The 18,039-nt window shown below is 31.4% G+C and overlaps 1 long non-coding RNA gene across 1 annotated transcript; it reads right to left on the reverse strand.

The window, feature by feature from the left end:
• Positions 1–1,069: 1,069 nt before the first annotated feature.
• On the reverse strand, positions 1,070–1,467 carry LOC135146286 (uncharacterized). The gene is made up of 3 exons (XR_010283778.1): positions 1,414–1,467; positions 1,229–1,314; positions 1,070–1,176 (listed from the first exon to the last, which is right to left on the reverse strand). It is a non-coding gene; the product is annotated as an uncharacterized LOC135146286 (long non-coding RNA).
• Between the last annotated feature and the right edge of the window lie 16,572 nt (positions 1,468–18,039).

Below are 18,039 nucleotides of genomic sequence, written 5' to 3' on the forward strand. Positions count from 1 at the left end.
GCAAGTAACAAACAGTCCAAAAGTTTATCAGAACTTTTACTTATCATTCACCCGTAAATTATGGACAGCTTCCACCTGCACAACTTGTTGCAAATTTTTTTTTTCATAAAAACTCATTTTTGCCAATAAACTGATTTAATTAAAAAAGTTTTTTGAAGTACTAATTTTATACTAACTTTTATTTAGCGTCCAGCAAGAAATACCTTGAAATGGTTTTTATAGAAATAAGAATAAAACAGATTTAAATATACTTAATTAAAATTAACTTGAACCGCAGATATTTTTGAAATCTTTCATAAAGGTTGTATTAATACATTTTATGTACCGAATACGTTTTGCAAAGTTTAAAATGTCTCCAAAAAATTTTACAAAATGAACAAAATTCGAGCGGGAAGAAGTAGAGCAAAAAATATTTTAAATTAAAATTTTTTTTTCGTAAACTATCAAAAATTAAAAAGCATTTACTAGTTTTTATGAAACAGTGCAAAGAAGCCAATATTTCTTTATTAAAGGAGTTTAGTAGCAATTTTAAATTTAACGTTTTTACATTCAATTAATACTTTTAAGAATTCAAGTGTCAATTCGATATGTCATAAATTTTTTTATTAAAACTATAATTTAATTTAGACTTTAAGCATTATTCTAAAGCTTATTATTAATTTTTTTTTTAGTTGTTGAGTAGAAGCCTTTTTTAGTTCAGTAAATTTCAAGATCGAATACAATTTTAAGTTCATAAACTAAATAAATTTTGTCAAGTCAAAACAAATCATAGTATATACCTTGATTTAACTTTTATATAAAAAAGGTAAACTTGTTTATTTACTTTAAAAAGTTTTTATTATTTTCACGTAATTAGTACTTTCCTTTTTCTGAGACTTATTTTTAGTTAGATTTGTATGCTCACAAAAAAATGATGTAAAATTTTTAAGTTTGCTCTAAACTGTGCACTACTTTATAGATAAAAGTATAAATATTTGTTAAAGGTAATAATAAACTTTATTATCCATTGATTCACTATACAGTTAAATAGCTATTTAACTCAATACTGAATTGTAGTTTAAATTTTTTTTTTTTGTTTCTTTAAACAAAAGTTAAAAAACTTTCATATAAGTGTACAAGGCGCTTTTTTCGTGTCGTAATTAGTCTTATCGAAGCAGTGCGAAGCAAGAGGATCCACTAAAATAAATATAAAGTTAACAATAATAATTAAAAAAATTAAATAACCTACAAGGAAGTTTTTCTTGGCAATACTTTATAAGATCTGAGCAGGCAGTAGAAGTTAATATTCGTGGTAATTCAAGCTCTGCTTGCAACCTAGAAAAGAATATAATGGTAGAAAGCCTCATAATGGATTTACTTACTAGTAATATTCACGAAAAGATGACATAATATAAATAAATCTATATCATAAACTGTTTAGTTTCTTCTTTTAGTTTGGTTATCTGAGCTTCAGACATGACAAAAATCTATTAATTATGAAAGAAAGATAAGGAAGAGCAATGACCGTATTTTAAATCTATATATTATATATATATTCAATATTAGTTATATATATATATAAAAAAAATTTAAGCCAGGAAGATCCCGGTTATACTAAAAAAAATTATTAAAAAAATGAGCGCCAGGATAAGTAAATTATTAAAAATAAAAAATAAACCTAATTCTTATAGTATTTTATAAAAATAATAAAAAGATAGCAACAGAGTTATTATAGTTAATAACTATTTTATTAAAAACCGATATATACATATATCATAAGCGCAACCAAAAAGCAATAATAAAACTCAAATTGAGAAAAAAAAAAACTTTGAGGGTAAAGTAAACGCAAATGGTTGGACTATTAAGCGTTTAGTTATTGGTAAAAGCAATTTATATATTCTTAATATGGCTTTTTACTATAATTTATTTCCTAAAAAAAGTTTGGTTTGTCATGCTCAGGTTACTTGTTAGAACAGTTACCAACCATGCTCAACGCTAGCTGTTTCTAAAAAAGAAAAACTTGAATTAATTTTTGGTTAATATTGCATAACAAATGAATAAAGATGATTCTCTCATTAAATGGATTTTAAATCTATTTGAACTTTGCTTGGTAGCAAAGCTTTGATTGTTTTAGTTAATTTATTTTTAAACGTACAACCTCAACCCAGTTAGCTTTTTAGTAAAGTGTTTTAATCTTTTAGTATTTTCTATTTTCTTACTCATTAATACTTATACCTGTTATAAGTGTGATTTATTTGCAAAAGTTGAGTCTTTTGACTTTTATAGTTTCTTTTAAGGTCCCTAATTTAATCTTACTTAAATGAGAGATAGAATATTTTTAACTTCTAAGTGAGTTGGAGTCTCCACCTCAATGAATAGATAGTTTACCTTTACTAGTTCTAACAAAGTCCGCCCTGAACTGAAGGGCAAAGAGGTCTGAATAATTTTCTAAAGATATAATGTAATATACTGTTGTCCAAGATTCTTTAGAGAAAGACTGCAGAATTAATTTTTAGCGAGATTTTTTTACTTATGCCTAACGAATCTACTCTAATAAGTCATAAAGCTAAATACTATTGTAAGAACAAAGAAGTATAATCAACAGAAAGCCGAAGATGTAAGTGTACTTTACAATAAAGGTGGTGGCATTTATAGCGGCGGCCCCGTCTGAATGTAATTATTATCTGTCAATAAAGCATTAAAGACTTTTATTTTCTAGCTATATATTTTTATTGTAGGTAGTTTTTATTTTTAAATTAAAGAAGACTCGAGCTAAAAGTAAATTTTTTATAAGAGATTAGATATATTAAGCTCTCGAAAAGGCAAACAAGAAGAAAGCTATGCAAAGACACTAATTTAGCATGGCGCTTTACTACTCTGAAATATTATTTAAATTGTATAGCTAAACCTCTGTCACTATAAAACAAGAATGCATCAAATTATAAAATAACTTTTACTAATAAAATATGTCTCCCAAGCATTACTTGACGTACCCATCATAGTAAATTTTTAAGTAAACGCTTACTTTTTTTGCAAGCTTAATAGTCGCTGCTGCAATTGGTATCGTTTAAACATTTTATTTATTTTATATTGTGTTGCGGAAATTTGAAAAACATTATTTATTTGGTTAATTTTTAGCCTACAAGATAGATAAAAGAAAAATATATTAGACTGCAAAACCTTTCATAAGAAAGTTGGTGATACTTCTAAAAGTATGCCAAGTACTACTACTTTAACTTTATCATAAGAAATATCTTGAGACTTCGGAATCTACAAGGCAATGCAAAAAGAGGGGAAGCATAACTATTTTAATTATTTTTTCCTCCCTAACTAGGGTAATTTTTCGTACTACTCTGGGTTAACATTTCTAGAGTTTAGTTAGTTATTTATTTCTACTAAAGTAATATCTTTGTAAGTAACAAGTTACCAATCCAACAAACTAAGCTATTTAGTTCATACCTTCTAATTTTCTTACATACCAGTAGGAAGGTTAAAACGAGTACTAACTTCAAGCGAAAAGTACTTCAACAAAGGGGTGGTCGAAAGCCAGATCATCTAACAAGGAATACAAGCAAGGAAGAAGCTGATAACCTTAAACTAACTTGTGTTTTATCCTAGTTATATTCTAGACTCTTTTACCAAACTTTTGTTCATAACAAATTGATTGGAGGTTCAATTCCTCCTTGAAGAAAAATATAAATATTTTTATTACATGAGACGGTCTCTATCGCTAGTAAGCCCTTAAAGTAGCTTCCCCTTGCTATATACCAGGTTTCTTTCCCTAAAAATAAACTATTTTTGCGAAAATAAAACTTACATACTATTATCTATGAAACACTAAACTAACGAGCTTCTTGTGGAATCTCCTTCGTGCTATCTAGTGATCTAGTGCTTCTTTCCGAGCAGTAACAAATTGGTTGAAAGATCTATACAGTTATCTCGAAGTTTACTAAAGTCCATGAAGGTTATGAATCCTTTAGTTTTCTATTTGCCTATATCCACATAGAGCTATTTTTAACAGATTTCCATCTTTTGTCATATTTTATTTCTAGCTCTAGTACGCGAAGTTCTTAGTAATTAGCTGTAGCGTCACTAATATAGCACTGAAAGAGAAAGCAAGAAAAATTTTTAATAAAGTTAGATTGCGCCAACACCAAAGGACTGAAGCCTCGATAACGTAGCCTTGTAGTTATATGTTCACAGTTTAACTTAGAAATCCTTTTCTAAATAATAGTGTGCTCTTTCTAATAACCTTTTGCTAATCGTTTACTCTATTACTCGTTTTCATTAATTTTCTTATTGGGTTATTCTGAATAATGATCTCTGTTATGCTCTTTATTTTTTAATTGGTGGTAAGGATTACTCTCTTACATATAGTAAAATTCAGCCTACATCTAAGCGGTAGCCTCCAATGCTGAACTCGCCTTTTGAGTTCCCATGTACGTTGATCGGCTTAGAGTCCCCACCGGGGGGGTTGTCTAACAAAGCGTAGGGCTCTTGTTTTTTTTAGTTAGAAACCAATGCTTCTTTGGTTTTGCGTTGAACAATCAAAGTAGGCTATCTGTCACTGGAATTCTTCCACAGACCACAGACTAGTTGCCGGATACGATAATCGTGAACTAACTTTTAGAAATAAGGGTATTCATAAACCACGAAGAGACCTAGGTAGTAATTTACGCATGGTTCGGAAGAACGGCACTTATTGGCGTTAAAAACTTTAGCTGTCAATAGACCTATGGAAAGTTCTATCTTACCTTTTGAGTTATGCAGGTTAAGTAATCGTTGTCCACGACCCGCCTTGCTTCCACAAAATTTGGCTGTAGATTCTTTCGAGGCCTTATGCTTGTGAACTGGTCATTAAACCGTTGTTAACTTATTAGCTGTATGTACGCATTTAGGTTATCTAAGTAATAAGGTAGATCCATTCTAATTGACTGAAGAGTGGCTAAGTTAATAGTATCCTGGTGGGTTCGTGCATACATAAGCCTATATCAAGTGGTGCTTAACTTTATTGTTTGCATTCCATTAAAGTGCTTTCAGCCTAGCTAAAAAGTGGTCAAAGAATATTAATAAAAATAATGGCACACTTTCTTTTCGTTATGCACTAAGATAAGCTTTTTTTGTGCAACAAACACAAGTCATGAAGAAAAAATCATATTAATTAAAAAGCTGAAACAGTGATGCTCAAAGTAATGACTCATGGTTGGCGTTCCTCGTAAATAATATCGTAACAACTTGGAGCTATGGATGGTAGCATTATGCTTTTTCCGTGCTTCGACCTTTGGCTATTCTCAGTACTTTCGCAGAATTATTACATAACTAGTAGAAAGAGATTGCTTTGTGCCCATTAGGCTACTAATCGTACAAGTGCTCGTGACAGAGAAGGGGCTCGCCGCGCTTAGGTATATACATACTAGTAACTAACACTATTCTATTAAGTACCTATACTATACACCTCGCTATGTACTATAGTAGCAAGCACTATTGGAAAGAGCCTAAACTCAGTCAAAATAGTTGAACCAAGCACAAGCTGGTACCTAGTAACAGGCACTCACCGACTCGATCGTTACAAGAAATCGTAACAACCAGCTAGCTAACTACATACATTCGTTTAGTAGTATACAGCGCGAGCACCGGCGTCTCATGGACTTGAGATAGCGTTAATGCGATTACTCATAGCATGCGCCTTTCTAAACAAAAGCCTTTGCACGCGGTTAGTGGCTTACAAGCAGGAGCACGCATGCTACTTAGTTGGTTCTCTTAATGTGCTAGTCAGTTACGCACAATAGATATCCCCAGCCATTCCATTGCTTTCCACAAAGGATTGTCACGGGAATGCAACTCTAGTATACACCCACGACTGTACATAAGTTACTTTGTCAGACAGGTCCTTGGGCCAGCTATAATATGGTAAACTCGTACCGTCGATGGTAGTATCTGTAAACAGGCTCGAGAAAACAGTAATAGTCCTTCGGCTCCAGGCAAGATAGAACCTGTCTAAACGGGCCTGTTTGCTGTGCAGTTTTTACTATATATAAGAGCATACCTTTCGGTACGTAACAATAAGCCTGCGTCTCTCCACAGTAGCATACATACCTCGGCTGGCGTCACTCAAGCAGGGCACCATAATCATAGGTGTCGGTTGGTGAGTATTCCTGTGAGGTTCACTTACTATTTTTTCATCTAAGCTCAAAGGACACGACCCGAATAGGTGGTTCCTAAACATTACAAGAGCTTATCTCATGTACACATGAATGTCAATCCATCTGTGGATGGCTCCCAATCGTCTTAAATCTCTGCCGAACAGGTACCATGAGACCCAAGGGATAACATACACAGCAACCGTGTATGCATAGGACCGATCTTTTTCGGTCGATTATACGATAACCTTTAATTATACCGCGGATTGGCGATAGTTTTATTATGTTAAAGAATGTACAGAAGTTGACGATAGCGTGAAGTATATTGCTAACAACTAATGTTACCATTCACAATGCCAGTCTATTTAGTTCGCTATAGCTATCTATTGAATGAATCGCATAAGACTTACCTTCTGAAGTGGCAGCCAAGTCGAGAAGCATCACAACTTCGAGATGAAGTTTGGCACACAATCGATTGTGTTGCTTCAGAACAAGTTAATCAGTTCGCTCTCTTATAAAGTCTCAATCGAGGTCTTAAATATTTATAGTATAGGCGCCGTTTTGACAAAGTCGATTTTTTCACTCATTTTCATTTTTATTGAGTACCAGTACCTAGATGTTTTGATTAATTTCATTTCATTTTTAATTTTCAAAATATAAAAATTATAAAATTATTAAAATATTTAAATTATAAAATTATATAAAAGTTATTACTTTGAGCTTCAGTGACATTATCTAAAGCTAATGATTGTATCAACTTTAGTCTATTAGTATAAGCTGATTATTAACTTAAGCTAACCATTTGTCTTATTACCTTAGCTACAAAGTAAATTAGCTACTCAAGGTATAATTATAAAGCACTTAGTTACAAGGTCTGAGCAATTATTCTCCTAAAGTAGAAACCGAGAAAGGTTGCCATTACAGCTTGCTGACCAACGCAGAGCCAAGCTCTTGTCCCCTAGATAGCTAGGTTAAGAATGGAATCGAACCACTGACGTTACGGTGAAGGAGTAAAGTTTTACCACTAAACTACTTAAGCCAGTTCTACTTTAGTAGAACAAAATAACTACCACTCTAGAAATGATAATTACATCATTCTACCAAAGTAGAACGAAAAAAAAAGTAGATAAAGATTCCCTCTTTATTCAGCTAGCTGACCTGGTGAAACGAAGTACCAGGCGACTTGCAACGCTCAAGTCGTCCCAGAGGCTACTGCCGGTCATTCCTGGGATCACCAGTAAATAGAAAAGAGGAAATCTTTACCCTTACTTTTTTTTTCCGTTATACTATGGTATAACATTTAACTAACTAACATGTCTAGACTGTTAGTTAGTTATTTTTATAAAGGTAACTCCATCCTAAGCTTTGACCTCTTTAAAGATAAGTTAGGTTAATGATAAGCAGGTTTTTGGCAGTTGACTAGTGCCTTTAAAATTAAGAGGCTTCAATTATATCTAAGCTTAATAACTTAGGGTTAATAAATAGTTTAAAAATACTTTAAAATGACTTTATAATAGACAGGAAACTAGTTTCGTTGTTGTTTTCACGTCCTGTGCAAGGATCTAACTTAAACATATTTTGATCTCCCCTTCTAACGCGGGGCTTGCGAAAGAAACCTAAACTTTGCTGCGACTGCAGGAGGTAAGTCCTTTGTGGCATGATAGCAAATACATTGGCAACTGGAGAGGTTGATGCTATTAAGGTTAGCATTCTGAGCTTTTCCGTTAGTTAGGTCGTTGTATTTCATCTTAGCTTCCTTAGTTGAATTAAAATGGACGTTAAGATTACTGCTACGTATCTAGGTCCCTTATCGTAAAAATTTCAAAAAAAGATTTACCTTATCTATAAAAATTAGCGCCAACCTTAGGTTATTATTAGAGGTCTTCCTCGGGTTGCGATAGAAACCAAGCTGGATTGGTACTATACTAAAGTGTAATGAAACATGAATGCAACAATATCTGCAACGGATCATGTCACCATCTACTATTATGAGACTTTACAATCCAGTAAGCTCTATGGCTGGGTATAGATTATATCGTAACAACAATGACTACTACACAATATTGTACTAATTTAAAACTATTTACCAACCATATAATCGTGATTATACTGCCTTACTGAATGAAGCTCTATCGTGAGATTTACGTTGAACTTTTCTTAGAAACGCTCTAAGTTCTTATAGTCGTATTTAAAAACATAATTTTTGAAATTTGGAAAATCAGAAATTGATGAAGTCTTTAACATGTTACATTTTACCTTTATTTGTATGACGTGCGTTATCGTTCTCTCATGCATTCATACAAGAGACTAAACCCTGATAGTCATATTAAATGAGTTTATAGCTAACACTAAAGCATATACAAATAGGTAACATACAAACTATTTAGCTTAATTTTAGCTTAGCGTTGAGTACTGACATTCCCTATCTAATCAGGTTTAATAAGATCATACTATTTTGATCACATGTGTAGATAGTGCTTATACTCTATATCAGCTAGTTCTTGGAGCAAGGAACTTGGCTTAGTTTCGGCTCTCGTCAATAGTATATAAATTAAATAATAAAATGAATGAATAAAAATAATAATTTAAATCATATAAATTTAAGTATAATTATAATACTGTAAAAAATAAAGTAAATTAAAATTAACGAAAAATTGACTTTTTCAAAAAAGTACTTTTTACTATATATATTTAAGGAGCTCAAAACCCGTATATACAGAGTGAGCTAGTTAACTTGCTTTTGGATAAATTAGTCAATTGAGTGTATGAATTCATCTCAAACCTAATGAGTTCCGCAACTCGACTGTAACTTCAGAAGGTAAGTGTTATGCTATTCAATCAATAGAGAGCTATAGCGAACTGAATAGAGAAATGTATGTTTGTTGGTACACGATTGTTAGCTATTTACTTGTGCTATCGTTTAGTTGCGTACATACTTTAACAGAATAAAGTATCGCCAATCCGCGGTATAAATAATGGTTATCGTATAAGCGGCCGAAAAAGATCGGTCCTATGTATACACGATTGCTGCGTGTGCTATTCTTGGTGTCTCTCGGTGCTTGTTTGGCAGAGAATTGAGACTATGGGGCGCCATCCACAGACTGGCTTAGTATACATGTCTACATTAGATAAAAGATTGTGGTGTTTAGTAATCACTCTACTATGATTGGGTCGCTTAAGCTAAGACAAGACAATAGTACTTGCACCTTAAGAGATTACCTACCAAACAATTGTCGTGAATATGGTTACCCTGCTTGATGGATGCGAGTCGAGGTATGTATACTAATGTGGAGAGACGTAGGCTTATTGTTACGTACCGAAAGGTATGCTCTTAATATTGGCAAAAACCGCGCAGTGAAGAGGTTCACTAGACTAGTGTTATATTCCTAGGCTCGGTAGGACTCTTACTACTATCTCCAGTCTAATCTAACACGTTAGGTACTAGCAACGAAGCTACGAGTTTACCATATTATAGCTGGCCCAAGGACCTGTCTGACAAAGTAACTTATGTACAGTCGTGGGTGTATACTAGAGTTGCATTCCCGTGACAATCCTTTGTGGAAAGCAATGGAATGGCTGGGGATATCTATTGTGTGTAACTGACTAGCACATTAAAAGAACCAGCTAAGTAGCATGCGTGCTCCTGCTCGTAAGCCACTAACCGCGTGCAAAGGCTTTTGTTTAGAAAGGCGCATGCTATGAGTAATCGCATTAACGCTATCTCAAGTCCATGAGACGCCGGTGCTCGCGCTATATACTACTAAACGAATGTATGTAGTTAGCTAGCTGGTTGTTACGATTTCTTGTAACGATCGAGTCGGTGAGTGCCTGTTACTAGGTACCAGCTTGTGCTTGGTTCAACTATTTTGACTGAGTTTAGGCTCTTTCCAATAGTGCTTGCTACTATAGTACATAGCGAGGTATATAGTATAGGTACTTAATAGAATAGTGTTAGTTACTAGTATATATATATACATATAGCGCGGTCAGCCCCCTATATATAATACTGGCAGTTCTGCTTCAAGGTAGTTTCCATCAAAATGCAGGAGTTGTTACAAGTAAGCACATATTACCTCGAATACCTAATATCCGTGGGCCCTGGGAAGAGCTTCTTGATTCTAGCTACGTTCTTTATAGTGATGCGCGGCTTGCGTCTCTTTAATATGATCTTGGTTCTAGTTTTTAACCTTCTTGTTTTTTAAGTTTCTTTCTCTATTATTATTGTCTTTATAATAAATTGTACTTAATAACCTATTTTATACTTTTATTATTCTTTTATTTTTTCAATGGTAATTTGGTGCGCTTTATAATCTTCATAGAATTCTGGCGACCTTTAAGTCGTAACAGGAATGGGCAGGCAACTATCTACCCCACCTAGCCTTTATCCGCCAGGATGGATTTCCATCCTAGACTCGATTACACTTAAAGTCTAGTAACCTAACGATTTAATGATGGTTAGCAACTCTCTAAGACGACTTTCTCCCCTTGACTCTAGTTGAAAATATACATTTACGTTTTAATAATATCTTTATCTTCACGTCAAAGGGATGCTTAAACAGAGGCTGTGGTTAAATATGGTTGCTTCGTTTAGTTTTAAAGTTATTAAGCTTCTTGTGTACTCAGTAGAGTTATACAGTTGCTTCACGCACGATCAGAAATGATTGCTCTTAAAAGTGGTAAAACCTTGGTCAGTAACAGACCTTAGGGAAGTGTTATATTCCCTCTGATCGGTACAGGTAATACCTTCCGGGTTTCTCTTTAATGGGTACAATTCTACTTATAATTAGGGTGATAGTGGCAGTTGTCGATCGTCTGCTGCAATTAATATCATAAGTCTACATAACCTCTGGTGATCGGAGAAAACTGGCTGGCAGTGGTGCTGACCAGTGTCTCCGGGTGGCCTTAGGTCTTGTACCTAAAGGTGGACTCCCCCGGCGGGTGGGTTTTCCAACAGACTGGGCCCAATGGCGGGAGCCCGGGCCCGGTGTTGCCGCTTTTTCAGTCCTCGGGACAGTCATTAAAGCTCCATGAAGAGCGTGCACTGGTGGGCACTCGCCCCCAGCCTCGACCACCCATGCTTCGGTGGAATAGGGATTAAGCAGTCTTCGACCCCCTTGGGCCTCGCTATGGCGTGACAAAAAAAAACCTATAATGGCTCTTTGCTGCTTTTGTGATAATATGTTACTGCCACTGTACCGCTTTCTTTTTAGACGATATGTAGGTAGATCCTTTGACTTTGTGGGGTGTAAAGATAAGTTAGACTTAGTACTACTTCATGGGTGCAGCCGTAAGCAAAAGTCGTACTTGAATTTAAATTAAAATGCTAACCTACAGAGTAATACGGAAATAACAATATTGGTATTTATTCTCGGTACTGATACACTAGTTTGAAACTTATTGTAATGTCCATTTCTTTTTTAGTCCTGTTCTAGAGTTGCTTTAGTATCATAGCGAGAAACTTTCTAACTGAATTAGTTAGATCGGGTTCTTTGGAGCTGGGTATTAGTGTAGTTAGTTGTGACTAGCTTATTAGTACTCTCTTCTCACATAGGATAGCATTACGGTAAAGTACTATGTAGAGAGACTTTACTAGTATATATATATAAAAGGCACCCTTTTGTAGCTTCTGGCCGTGAACTATCGTCACGGCTCCTATGCTTAATATGTTACGAAATTCTTTCAAATAATAACAATGAAACCTTCTAAATTGACTAGTCATTTGCTTTGGAAGCATACAAATTTTACTGATATTCAAATGAAACACAAAAAGTTAATTAAAACGGTGACTGCTAATGATAAATCGCTACTTTAAACATATCTTATTTAGTTGCTCTTCGAATAAAATTCGTATCAAATTAATGAATAGTGAAGCCTTGCAAATAGTTGACACACAAGTAATTTTAGATGATCAAACTACTAAAGTTAGAGGTTACACCGCTTTTTCGGCACCTTTGCTTAAAAAAGATTTGTTGATGACCAGTAATATTGAAAAGCAACTCTAAAGGGTATAAAGAAATCGAGATTATTTGCGGTTCTTTGCTTTGGAGGTTAAGTGGAGATGAAGGCTCAAGACGAGGTTTTTTTTTGTTGCTTCATTTACGCGGGAGGCCCACTTGTTCAAAGGTATTTATTTACTTTTAATAACTATTTAAAAGCGCAGATCTTAAACTGGAGAAAATGCGTTAGTATGCGTACAAACTGTGCTGTTAGCTTCGCTCAAGAATAGCTGCAGAAAGAAAGATGTCTCTTACAAAGAAGTTTTATTAACTGAGAGCGTTTAGCTTCAAAGAAGCTTATTTCTGAATAGAATACTGTAGTAATTGAAGCAATGAAGATCATTGACGAACTCATGACTGTTCACGAGACGCTGTGAGAGTAGAACCACATCAAGTCCTCCCTTCATGCAGAATTGAGATGTTTATGAAGGGAAGAGTTTTTGCTCACCTGTTTAATACCAAGGAAAGAAGTGATTTAGTTACTGCGAGAACGAAAATTTGACTTAATAAAGCCTTTGTTAGTTAAATATTAGGTGGCTAAGCTTGCGTGCATGGAGGACACATCTAACCATCTAAACGAAATTTTAATATTAAGAAATATTAATGGCTGCCTTAAAAAAGAAGCTGACTTTTTGGGATAGTCACTTAGAAGAAAAAGACTAACATGTTACACTTATTGGAAGAATTTTTCTTGTGGCTTATTTAAACACATAATTATATTCTAATAATAAAATTTTAAGATTGTCAGCCAAGAACTTTAATGATTATCTCCCTGATTATGAAGATCCTTTTATGATGGGGAAGTAAAGCTAGTTCAATTGTTTCTGATACCATTCTGGTGTTCAGACATTCATTGAAATCATTTTCAAGTTGGATAGTTTTTAAAAAAATTCAGCTTTGAGTTATATAGCTATTAAATTGTTGTCAATTTTTTTTAAATTCCTATTTTTGTAAGCAGAGTTGTTCAGCTATGACAGGAATTAAATTTAAACAGAAAAAGGGTATGTCTCTCAGAACAATGCAGCAACCACCTATATCACATATGCTTACAAAGAGGCGAATTAATTAATTTAACTTAGTCAATATGCTTTTCATTTATGGCTGCTGCCGGCCTTGCGGGTGCGATGGTGCAAACTATTTTTTGTAGATCTTCCATACTACCAGCTCGTTTTTGATAATTTCAAATTTATAAAGTGCTTGCTCTATGAAATTTAATTTTTTTTTTATTTTCTTAGCTTTTGTCTTTCCTTAGCTTTTTAGTTCCGTTCCTACCTTGACTAATTACTTTAATGAAAGGTTTCCTTTTTTCTTAAGGCCAAGTCCAGCCTGACAGTTTTCTCTATCATTTCTAAGTTCTTATTATAGTTGACTAGTTTCTCTTTATATTGTATTACCTCAATATATTCAAAAATCCTACTTAACGGTTTACTTTGAGGATAAAGGCTCCCTTTAAACTTAATCTTTAGGATGTTTGATATGGGTTATATGACTATTTTTAGTATTTACTGAATTCATAGAAATTTTTAAAAATAATAAACTAAAGGGAGCTCGCTAAGAAGCTTATATTCATTCTTTATTAGAAAAAAGATAAATAGTTGGAACATGAAAACTTTTTGCAGAAAGGGAAATATATGTTTACTTTTTTTATATATATACAAATAATTTTTATTCCAATTGCCAGGCTATGTTCTCCAGTCTTCTACTTATATTAGTTACAGGCTCAGCGCTTTTAACGTAATGTCACAGAATTTACTTATCATTTTACTAACTGTTAAACGAGAATTATTGCTTTATTATGACCTCAATTTATGGTATATCTGTAACGAATTCAAAATCTGTATATCCAAAATGTTTAAAAAAACAATATGTACAAACGTTATTTTGCTTAAATATGTTTTTATAAAAAAAGCTTAATTGCACTAAGAACCACGTTAACCAAACATACATCTAAATTTATAAAAAGTGTGCAATTCTTATTAGTATAGGTTTCCCAAGAGGAAACAGTTACTAATATTATTCTCTACTCGACCTTTTTTTAAGCTTAAAATTCGATCCATTTTTTTTAAGTGCTTTATGTATATAAAGAAACATAGAAGCGATGATTGAGTAGGTTAGTAAAAATCAATACTTTGCTTTAACAGTTTAATGAAAAAAATTGAGCGTAACTCTAAGCTATGTGATCATCACTTCGATAAAGCATTAATTTTGATTTTAACAATACATAATTACTGAGAGTATCACAAAAAGAGAGGCTTATAACACGGATAACACGCATGAACACTACTAATGCTAATACTAATAATAATAACTAATAAGAAATAGTAATGCTTTTACGTACTTTTCATAGTCTTTTTACACAAACTAAAAAAAATATATTCATAGGTCAAGCAAAGCAGCCGTTTTTATTAGAAAAAAGAGTAATATTAAACGTAAAAAGAAATAAAGTTTCTCGACTTTAATATTCCAATTTTTTCGATAAACTAAAAAATAAAGATAGTAAGAAGCCAAGAAAATTTAATTTTTATTAATATATTCTAGTTGTTGCATAATTAAGAACTTCAAGAATTTTTTTTAATAGTGAAAAATTTATTATGTTGCTTGTGTAAATTTTAACTAAAAAGCTTTATTCTAATTTTTTTTACTTCAAGCTATAATTTAAGAATGATGTAAGGTAAGAATTCCATAGTTACCAATTTAATTAAACCCTGTAAAAAAATTTTTACAAATTTTTTAAAAGCTTTAACTTGAAAGTTCTGATTGTAACAGCCTCCTGTATAGCTCATTCTTATATTAAATAATAAAATTTCACATCAATACCTTTTTAAATTATGTAGCCAATATCAACTTTTTAAAAAAAGTAACTTATTTATTTTATGTTCTAGTGAAGTATTTTTAATTTATTAAGTTTTTATTTTAACAGGCTTCTGTATAATTCGCTTTTTTTCCATTACAAACATTTTTAAATAATTTATGTAAAAAAGGTCAAGTAGTAAGTTTTGGTTGTAGCAGGCTCCTGAATACTTCCGCTCTTCTAAACTATTATATGTTTTCCTTTAACAATTTTAAACTGGTCATGAAAAAAATATTTACTATTTTTAAAAAAAGAAAAATCTTCATTATATATTTTAGTAGAATAGTAATTTAAAAAAAAAAATTTAACTATAACTGGCTCCTGTGCACCTTCACACTTTCAAACAATATTGTAGACCTTGACTGAAGTTTCCCAAAATATTCAAGGTTAAGGCTCCTAGCGAGAATTGTTTTGTAGTTTGTAGAAAATGGAAGATGATAAAAAAGACTTTTGCTTGGCTCCTCCTTTGCTGCAGTTGACCAGAGGACTTACCGCTTGTTATAAACGTTGTTTAAAAAAAAACCAACAGGAGCAAAGTGTTTTTTGTAATGACACTGAAAGATTTCATTTAAAACTTAAAAGGGTGAAGCAAGAGGAAAGTTTAGGTTTAGTTGGTACAGAAAATGTAATAAGTAGTTTACAAAATACTTCTGAAAATAGTATCGTTAAGAAAGAAACTGTGGATTTCAAAGATGCGTCAAGTTTTTTTCACGGCGACTTAAATAACAGTTCAAGAAATATTATTAAATGCAATAATAAAATTAAGAATGAAACTAATTTTTTAACAAATAGTTATCAAAGTAGCTTTTCGGAAAATTTTAATTCGCGATACCTTCTTTCCACTAGCGCCCTATTTCTTAAAGCTCCACAGCATACCAAAGAAACTAATTTAGAAGATTGCAGTTTTGTAGGAAGTAAAACGGGTAGATCTATGAAAATTGTATATTATGAATATCTCATACAATATTTGCAATATAAAATTGTTGATTAAGAATTTCTTCTTAGTTAATTTCTTTAAAATAGAGTTATGTGGCGGCCGATATAAAGTGCTGCGACAGATAAGCGGAGGTATTAAGGATTTAAAAAAAATAAAAATTTATTTTACTGTTTCTCTTTACATTTTTAAGTTTTCTATATAATTTAAATTTTTAAAAGGAACCTTTTGTAAACTTTTTTTGGGGGTGGACACTTTTCATCCTGATTACCAGAAAGTTGGAATTAAAATTTATCATCTGCAATTTTCTGATCTTGCTTATAACGTATTTTTATTTATTTTATATATACTGCAGATGTTATTAGTGAATCTTTATAGTATATACCCAAAAAAAATCTATAAAGAATTAAAATTTTTTTATTATAAAGTTTTACAAATATTAAATAGCGGTATATTAACTTTTTATATATTTTATCTTTAAAAGTTATAACAAAATAATTTTATATTAATTTAATTATTATTGAATCTTTATAGCTTCATTTAGTAATTCGACTTATTACTTTTCACGTCTATTCTAACTTTATAATTTATAGCAAAATTTAAAGTTGTCTCGATTTCATTAAAGGAAATAACTACTTCGAAACTTTTCACACAAAAATTATTTATATATTTGTTGATAATTATTTAATCTGTATTAAATCTTTTTAAAAAAAAAAATTTAACTTAAAAAAAAAAGTAGAAAGTAATAATAAAGTTTATTTTAGAAAATTTTTTTTAGGCATTCAGTAATTTATAAAATTTATTTAAAATTCGGCACAAGTTAATAATTCTTTATAATAATATGTATGTTAATTAGGAAATTGAGATTTTGGAGAGCTTGAAATCCGAAGATTGCCATAGAAGTTGTGGCATAGTAGAGTACTTTGGCACGTTTAGCACACAAAACGGACACGTGTGTTTAGTATTTGAGTTACTCTCACCTTTTCCCATCTCAATCAAAATTCACATGTCTGCTTGCAATAGAATTAAAGCATGTTTTTATTTTATTTTATTAAAATATGTTATAGACTGATTTTAAAGTAAACTTCAATATCTGATTCCAGTAAAAAATTGCTAATTTGTTGCATTTAATTATAAAAAAAAATTGTATAAATAGTTTTGATATAATTTTTATATTTGTGCTTGCAGTAAAATTTATACAAGTTTTCTTTTATTAAAAAAAAATGGCTTGCAGTAAGTGTTGTTTTTAATTTTAATTAAAATTATTGTCGGACTGATTTGTAAACTTCATCATCTGCTTGAAGTATAATACTTTAAATTTGTTGATTTTAATTAAGAAAAAAAAAGTTTGTATAAATAAATTAATTATAATAGTTAAGTGTCCGCTTACAGTAAATTAATGCAAGTTTTCTTATAATTATATAAATAAATTTGGATAAAATGATTTTAACGTAAACTTATGTTTGCTTGCAGCAAGTCTTATTTTTTAACAAAAAAGGTTATACTGATTATAAAGTATACTCTAAATTCCTCTTTACAGCAGAAAAATGCAAGTTTTGTTATTAATTAAACAAATTTTTTTTTAAGACATTAGAATTTAATTTTTAAGGTATACATTTAGTACAATCAATGCAAATTTTATTCTTTTTATAAAAAAACAATTTTGTATAAAAGGATTTTAACGTGAACTTATGATGCTTGCTTGCAGTAAACTTAAAGCAGTTCTATTATTTTACTTTAAAAAAAAAGTTTATAACTGTTTATAAATTGATATATGATTATTAACTTGCAGTAAATTTTAAGGCAACTTTTTTTGCATTTAATAAAAAGGTTGTATAAATTATTATAAAATAATCTTAATTGTCTGCTCGCTTTAAAATTAATGCTTTTTTTGTTTATTTACAAGAAAAGTCGTATAAATGTATCTAATATTAAAATTGTTGAAAAAGATGTATAAATAATTTTAATTAAATTTTCAGTTTCTACTTAAAGTAAATTTTATTAAAGTTTTATTTTACTTTATTAAAATAATTATATAATTAATTTTATTAAATTCTTCACTTATAAAATATAAACGATATGAAAACATTATAGACGTATATAAATAAAAAATTATCAGAAAGATCTTTTTAAATATTT

This window comes from Zophobas morio, unplaced genomic scaffold (assembly GCF_036711695.1).
Source record: "Zophobas morio isolate AGI-343-1 ecotype UQ-CSIRO unplaced genomic scaffold, CSIRO_AGI_Zmor_V1 ptg000222l, whole genome shotgun sequence".
NCBI classification, from domain to species: Eukaryota; Metazoa; Arthropoda; class Insecta; order Coleoptera; family Tenebrionidae; genus Zophobas; species Zophobas morio.